At 40.5% G+C, this 7,874-nt stretch overlaps 1 long non-coding RNA gene across 1 annotated transcript in view; it reads right to left on the bottom strand.

The window, feature by feature from the left end:
- Window positions 1-1,513: 1,513 nt before the first annotated feature.
- Window positions 1,514-7,874, bottom strand: part of LOC127050381 (uncharacterized) — a 45,112-nt gene continuing 38,751 nt past the window's right edge. The window contains exon 3 of the long non-coding RNA XR_007774201.1: window positions 1,514-3,071. This is a non-coding gene — a long non-coding RNA (uncharacterized LOC127050381). The remainder of the gene's footprint in view (window positions 3,072-7,874) is intronic.

Here is a 7,874-nt window from a genome sequence, read left to right as displayed (position 1 = left end):
AGGTACCTCTGTATCTAAACATACGTTCCTTTACAGAACGTATATAAATAGGCGGGTGTGTACTTGTGGCTACATATGTAATTTGATTTATATATAATAGCGCGTATAAAGCTTTTCAAGGTGGCTGCAGTGTAAAAAGTAATGACTTTATTACCCCTGAAAGGTTCTGTGGTTCATACTTAACAGTCTTCTGAATTACAATTCATTACGCAGTTGTGCGCTCTCTGAAGCCAAGCTAACATCCGAATACCTATCTGTGGTTATTGCCAATAAATAACCGGCAACATTTTATTGATTTTCTTTTTAAAATCATAGGGAATTAAGCACTTAGTTACATCTAGATCTGTTTTATTATTGCACTAGGCTTTAGATTCCAGAGGTGACTTCCTAAACCACATCTTAAAGCATACATTAAAAAGCCAATTTTACAGATGCTTTTGTGAGTGGCAGCTAGACGGTTTCCACCATTAGCATGTACTTGATTCCAGCATCATAAAATCCTAGATTTAAATGGAAAGTCTTTCACCTAAAACAATATTTCATCTTGTCTGGATTATAATTAATATAGGCATTTTATCACAATTGCGCTTCTCTCCCTCTCTTTTCTCCTCATCACTTCGCATTGCCATGTGATTTCAACAAGGTAAACTCAAGAAAAGGAGCCAGGAGACTTTTTTTTAATATTATAACACTGCAGATTAACGATGCAGGCGGATTTGGGGGGATAGGAGGAGAGAAAGCGGTAGTTTAAATAGGACACGTGGGTACAACATAAGTATTACAATCCTTGATGTGAGGCTTGATGGGTAATAAATTATGACAATGTTAAAAATATTTTCTGGCAGTCCAGTTAACTGCGTTCGGGGTTGCAAAGCCTTTACTGATTCCATTTATGCCTAGTAATTATGGTCCATGGGCTCTCCCTAAACCCTTTGGTGTAATGTGTGTAAACTCTTAGCTAATAGACCTTTTTTGAACGCAAGGACTTTTCTCAGCACTTCCTGCAATATATATTCTGTCTCTGATGGCTGTATTTAATGGCCAAGTCCTGGTTTATGCTTTATAATGTGTTGACAAGTTTTCTAACAGACTTTCTGAAATAACGCACATATATTCAGGTCGGTTAGAAACTCCACAGTATTTTTAGAGTCGAGTAGATCTATATCCTAATGCACTGAGAGAGAGTGTAAATCATAGAGGATTTCATAGCCCTTTCAGTAGTTTTCTGTATGAAGTATGAGCAGCGTGGCCTCCAGACGTAACCTTTTAGAAAAAAAGACAGTGCTTTTATTTTATGGTGTAAAGTGCTTTTAGCTTCAGGGCTCTGAACGTGAATGTGGTCAACAAACAGCTCCAGCAAGGGATCTTAATACAGCCACAGCTCTAGTGCTGGGGAATTGTCTGGTGATTGGGATTCAGGCTGGAAAGGGTTAAAGGTCCATCTCGATGGAAATGACAATATTAAAATACACTAGGCACTGTCTATCTTTAGAGCCAACACCTTTATTGACTTAAAATACATAAATAAACACATATAATCTGTTCCTGCCTATTGAATCTGGAGACCAGACTTTTCTGGTATCTGTAATCCCTTTTCAAAGGTGCATCGCCACCATCTACATGTGACCTACTTACTCTGTGATCTGTACCTGGTCCTGAGACACTATTAAAAATCCAAGAACAAAACGATCCCTGCCCCCCATCCCACCACCACAAAATCCAATGTCACAATCACTTAAGGGACTCACACTTAAACCCTACAAAAGCAAAGCTGTTCACACTCAAGAGTTTAAATGCCAAATGGACACAGGGGATCTAACCTCAAATATAGTGTCTAACCCTACTTTAGGTGGGTTTGCCTCTGATAAAGACCTGAGGATCTCTCCAGAAGGGAGGGGGGAAGTGTCTTTGGTAATGCTGTGTAGTTGTCATGCCAATGAAGTTTCATTGAATGGAACTGAAACATTGAAATCCCACCCTTAATTCACCCCACTGACTGTGCCCATGTTTCTGCAGCAAATGGTAGTAAGGTCACCCACATACCCCAAAAGCACAGAAGCCTGGGCCAGGACATGAAAGGCAGTTTTACTCAGATGGTCCTGGTTCCTGCAAGATACTGAGCACTCTGGCTGCAATGCTTCAAACCATCTCAATGCATGCTTAACTTTAGAGAGACAAGGTGAGTGAGATAATATCTTGTATTGGACCAATGTCTGTTGCTGAGCAAGAGAAGCTGGTCCAATAAAAGATATCGCCTCACCTACCTTGTTCCTCTAATATCCTGGGACCCACAGGACTACAACTATACTACTTAACTTTAAGCAGGTAATAGTCCCATGGTGGTTAGGTTGACTTCATTGTGACTGTCCATGTGATTAAGGAAGATAAGCGTGTGCTTAAATGCTTTGCAGGATCAGGCCACCCTGCAGAACTGAGCCCATAGATACATTTACTCATCTTTGTCTATTTAGGGACTCATTTTAGGACTTCCAGTGAAGTCAGTGGAAAAACCTCCCTTAAACAAAACCATGCCCTATTTTAATTAATGGTAGGGGGTATATAATGTGTTTGTTTTATGATATACATTAGAAAGGAGATGGGAGTAAAGACATTGTACCCTATCTATAGCTCCTTTGCACCCTGCGCGATGTTATTATTATGTGCAATATCTAATCAGCATTTTGAAAGTGCCTATCACCATAGCATCTGGGTACTTTTAAAGCATTTTAGCCTTTTTTGCACCTATTGTTAAGACAATAGTGAGCCAGTTAACAAATGAAGCAAGTGAACATGGTACTTTACAACTGTTAAAAATGCTAAGGTGATCGTTGCATTAGAAATACTGAGAGATTAGAGAGGGGCAAAAACCAAAAACCAGGCAGTAAGACCCCTTCTCCTTTTTGTTTTATGTTATAATTTTGTATAATGTTGTAATCCAGGGCTAATCAAGAAAGGGAGCGTCATCTGTGAAGCAGTGGAGAGGGTACTGTCACTGGGAGTCAGGAATTCTGACTTCTGTTGTTGGTTCTGCTGCTGACTTGCTATCCAGTCTCAGTTGGGGTCTCTGGGTGCTATAATTAATAATAATGCTTATTTTACAAAATACTTATTAAATAAATAGTACTTATTTTTACTATTAAAACACACACACATGCACAACCCTTCTTTTAAGAACTTAGTCTATGGTTCTGATTTCCCAACTTCTTGCCTACAGGCACAAGGCTCTCATGCGCACCGCACTCTGCCCAGATGGTACACGTTGCAGGATCAGGGCCTAGCGATGGGAAGGAATACAGTACAGTTAATAAACCATGGTCTTAATCCTGCTTTCTTTGTACCCATTAACTGAATGGGAGACTGGGATGCACAGTGAGTGCAGCAGCAGCAGACCCCAAAAGCCCTGTGCAAATGTAATTGTTTTTTGGTTTCACCTGAATGACTACAATCTATACAGGGTATGAGACACTTCTGCTGACATCTTATTACGTCATTAGGATCAAACACAATGTCAAGGGAGCTATTACAAAATGGCACCAAGCTCTCCTTGCATTCAGCAAGAGTTTTGCTTACACTTTGTAAGCAAAACCCATTTGCTTACACTTTGTAAGCAAAACCCATTATATAACAGGATAGGGTAAAAGCTATTTGCCTGGGCCTTGTTGATCTGCGGGTGAATCAGGCCAGCTGGAACACTTATAGTACAAAACTAACTCTCAGTGAAGTCAATAGAATTGTACATTCTAGAAATATTATTAATACCCTCCTTCCACAGTAAGAAACACTGATACATTGTTTTACAATAAAATTACAATGTTATCTCTGGATCCTGCAAAAGCTTACTACCAGGCATAGCATGCAGTAGTAAGCATTTGCAGGATCACAAGCTCATGTCCTAATTGTTAGGCTGTAAATTCCTCAAGCACCCGGGACCCAGGGTGAAATCCTGGCTCCAGTGAAGTCAGTGGGGTCAGGATTTTAGCCTGTGTTCCTGTTTGTACAGCATCTAGCACAATGGAGCCCTGATCTTGATCCTCTGGGTGCTATTGAAAAATTAATGTGAAATAGTAAATCAGCCTTTCAAAATTACATAACTTTGCTTTAAAACTTAAAAAACCTCGTGGGTGTGGGTGTATGTACACACATGTGCAGGGGAGGCACCAATGATGGTAAAGACAGAAGAAATGCTATTCAAATTTCTTTTTTATCAAACATTTGGTTTTAAAACTACTATGCCTGGTAGTAAGCTTTTTATTCTATGCTACCCCAGCCCCAAAAGATAAAATTCAGATATTTGTAAATCTTTTGTACAAAAGATGTTTTTAAATATTTTAAAATCATATGCACTCTGACATTTTGTATACCAGCTTTCAACCCAACATTATTTAAAATAAATAGGAGTTTAAAACCTCTTAAAATTTGGGTTTATAATAAAAATGCTGACAGACTCTTAATCATAGCACCACTGCCAGCTACTGTCATAATGAAATAGCTGAGTTTTCATTACTATAGAAGCACAATAGTTAAGGTCTGTCAGTGTTTCTATTATAACCCCCAACTTTAAGAGGTTATATCTTGGCAGTTTAAATTGTAGCGAGCTGAAACTTGGGATAGACTGTCAGACCATATGTGAAATTGTTTTACAAATAATTTGGCTAACCAGGTTTTTGGTTTACAGAGCATCACAAAATGATTTGTAATGGTTTCAGACACTTTTTTTCTTTTACCCACATCTGGGCTATGCATTTGTTTTCTAACAGAAACTTCATAGGCAGTTACGACTTTGCTTGGAATGGGACTTTTTGTTATAATGCAAATTTGTACTGGCCTCAGAGTATAGGTATATGTTAAAACTGTGGCACCATCGAAGGGGTTATTGTGAATGCATACATGCATTTATACATTCAGATGTACATACAGAAGGAGGGAATGAATGTGAAAGAGAAATCTTAGTTATATCTATCACAAAAGAGAGACTTCTAAGCATGCTGGATAAAGAATATAAGTGGCTTGGATAAGAGGAAATGAAATCTCATAAAACTTATCCACTTTGTACATCAATTACATTGTGCTATATTCCAAGGATAGCATCTCTCAGACCAATTTATAACATAGTGCCAAAGAGGGCAGGTGCTCACTGAGCCAACAATCTGAAATATATTTCTGGCACAATACAATACTGTGAGTAGGTCAACTTGATCATCCATACATATGGCAAGGATAGTGAGGACCAGGGATATATCCCAGACAGCACTGGTCACTTTGTTTATCTGTGTTAACAATTTCCCAGAATCTTTTGATCTTCTTGTATTTCCTGAATATGTGGAAGTAAGTCCCAAATATACCCTGGCATTAGGGAAATCATCATATGCGGAGCCCAATACTTTTTGGGCATTTTGAAACATTTTTGCAATGGTTGAGGTATTTGATTTTGAACACTGCATATATATATAACTTGTACTGCTTTTTGTTATAAGGAGTTTTTCTATGCATTACTCACAGTAATATTTTTATTTTTCATTTATAAACCTTTGTCTCCTAGGGTGATTTTTACCTTGGTAATTTCAAATCACATCAAGCTTAAACTCTACATACAGATGGCTAGTTTTGGTGAAGATTTTTTTAAAAAAAACCTGTGATAAACCCAGCTGACAATGAAACTACATATGGACAAGGGCTGCCAGACCAAGATAAGATTTTTTGGAAAGATGAGTTGCAAAAATTTAACAACAACATCCAGGAGCGGTGCCAAGGTTTTTGGAGCCCTAGGCAGGGGTCCTTCCGCGCTCCCATTCGGCGGCAATTCTGCAGCGGAGGGGGGGCCTTCCGTGCTCCTGGTCTTCAGGGCACTTCAGCAGCAGGTCCCGGAGCGAGTGAAGGACCCACCACAGAACTGCCGCCGAAGACCCGGAGCGCGGAAGGATGCCCCGCCGCAGAATTGCCGCCGAAGACATGGAGCATGGAAGGACTCCCCGTCGCCGAATTGCCGCCGAGGGCTGCAAAATGCCACCCTCCCAAATCCTGGCACCCTAGGCAACCGCCTAGGTCGCCTAAATGGAAGCACCGGCCCTGACAACATCCAGTTCCAGGGCCAGACCATGCAACCCTTTAATGCACAGATCCTCTATTGGAGATTCCCCAAACAATTACAAAATATGGGCCTAACCTTGCAGTCCTGATTGAGGAATAATCCTATAGATTTCAGTGGGAGTTTTGCCCCTAGGTCAAGAGTCAGACTGTAGGTTTGGGTTCTACATTTGTAGCATTTAAAATATATACATAATTCTAAAACTAAATATCATAAAGTCAGTTCCTCCTTTGCTTATCTGCCAAGACGTGTGATCAGGATGATGGGCCTCTTGTACATTGTTCTTGATCTGCTCGTGCAATTCCACTTGACATCAGCTCCAGTGCTGATCAGGAATACTATACAGCCCTATCTTTTTGCCTTGCAATACTGATGATAAGAACTACTAAGAGCTTGGTCCTGAAGTCATTGTGCACTCAGGCCCCAATTCAGCCGCATACCTAAGCACATACCTAACATGGAGAATGTCTAATATACGCAAGTATTTTTCTCCATTAGGGTTCTGACATTAGCTGCTAAATGTGAGGATTTTCCTAACTAGCACACAGTATAGCTAGCACAACTATTACCAACTACTACAAAGAAATCTTGCCCAGGATAACAGCAAAACCAGAACCATGTAACAGGTACACAAATTGTAAACTGCACCCAAAGTGGGAACAAACAGTAGGTCAACTTGTCTTTAAATGTGCAGTGGGTCACCAATCTCACAGCACTGATGATCCTTAAGCCTGGCACACCTTGTAACTTTAAGAACAGACAGTAGCAGCAGTAGAAATCCAACAGTACCTAACATTTGACTCCCACATTTCACACATAGGAATTCTGGTAGAAACTAGACTTTATTTAATGGTCCCAATAACATGGTCTGGGTCAGTGTGACAAAGGTAAGCCCCAATCACATGGAAGGGGTGAGTAACCACTGACTACAATGGTTATACCATTACACCTACTGCTCCACATACACACTTACTCCCGCTAGAGCATAATAGTAAATCCAAGGGCCAAAGATGGCTAGCACAATGGAATAGCATGTCGAACCATTGGCACTGGTTCTGACATCCCCACTCTCCAACTCCAACATGCCCTCCCTTCCCTATTTCAGAGGATAGAAGGTAGCAGAGTTGGGTCAACACTGAGCAAGACCTGAGTCCCCAGTAAAACATGTGGTGCAATTACTGATCCACTAGATTAATTATCTGTTCACCAGAAGTTCTGTATGAATTGGCTATTCCTAGCCACAAGGAGTAGCACTGCCTATGACAACACATGCTCGGGCATGTGAGGGTTGAGAAATAACTAGTTACTGGAAGGAAATAGAGAACTCTGTACTAGTCAGGAGTAAGAAGAGGAGGAACGGATTTTCAACTATTTCGTTTTAAAATATAAATTCATCTGTATCCTCTTTTGCACTAAGAAGCTGGATCTTAAACAGCTTTTTTCAAACACTCTTGTAGGGTGACAAAAATCATTCAGTGATCCCAAGCTCCAAATGCAGGTTTCAACAAACAAAAGCCAAAAAGTTCTTCAGCACCACAGGGTGGGGATGCATCTTGTGACCTGTAGAGCCCAGGTCTGGGATGGGGGTGGGGCTCCCTGTGTGTCCTTGCACAGCTATGTTTGGGTGGCAGGCCAGGGCAAAAGTGTGGTAGGAAAGGATTCCTTCTTCCAGTAAATCTTATGGATATACCCCATGTGGAGGCCGTCTACTTGGGCTTGGTACAGCATGACAAGAGTTTTGGCCTTGACCCAGAAAAAACACTTAAGCATGTGCTTATCTTAATGCACA

This window comes from Gopherus flavomarginatus, chromosome 4, assembly GCF_025201925.1.
Source record: "Gopherus flavomarginatus isolate rGopFla2 chromosome 4, rGopFla2.mat.asm, whole genome shotgun sequence".
In the NCBI taxonomy this organism is placed as follows: Eukaryota; Metazoa; Chordata; order Testudines; family Testudinidae; genus Gopherus; species Gopherus flavomarginatus.
The sequence above is the reverse complement of the archived record's forward strand: the minus strand, read 5'-3'. Positions and strand labels throughout refer to the sequence as shown.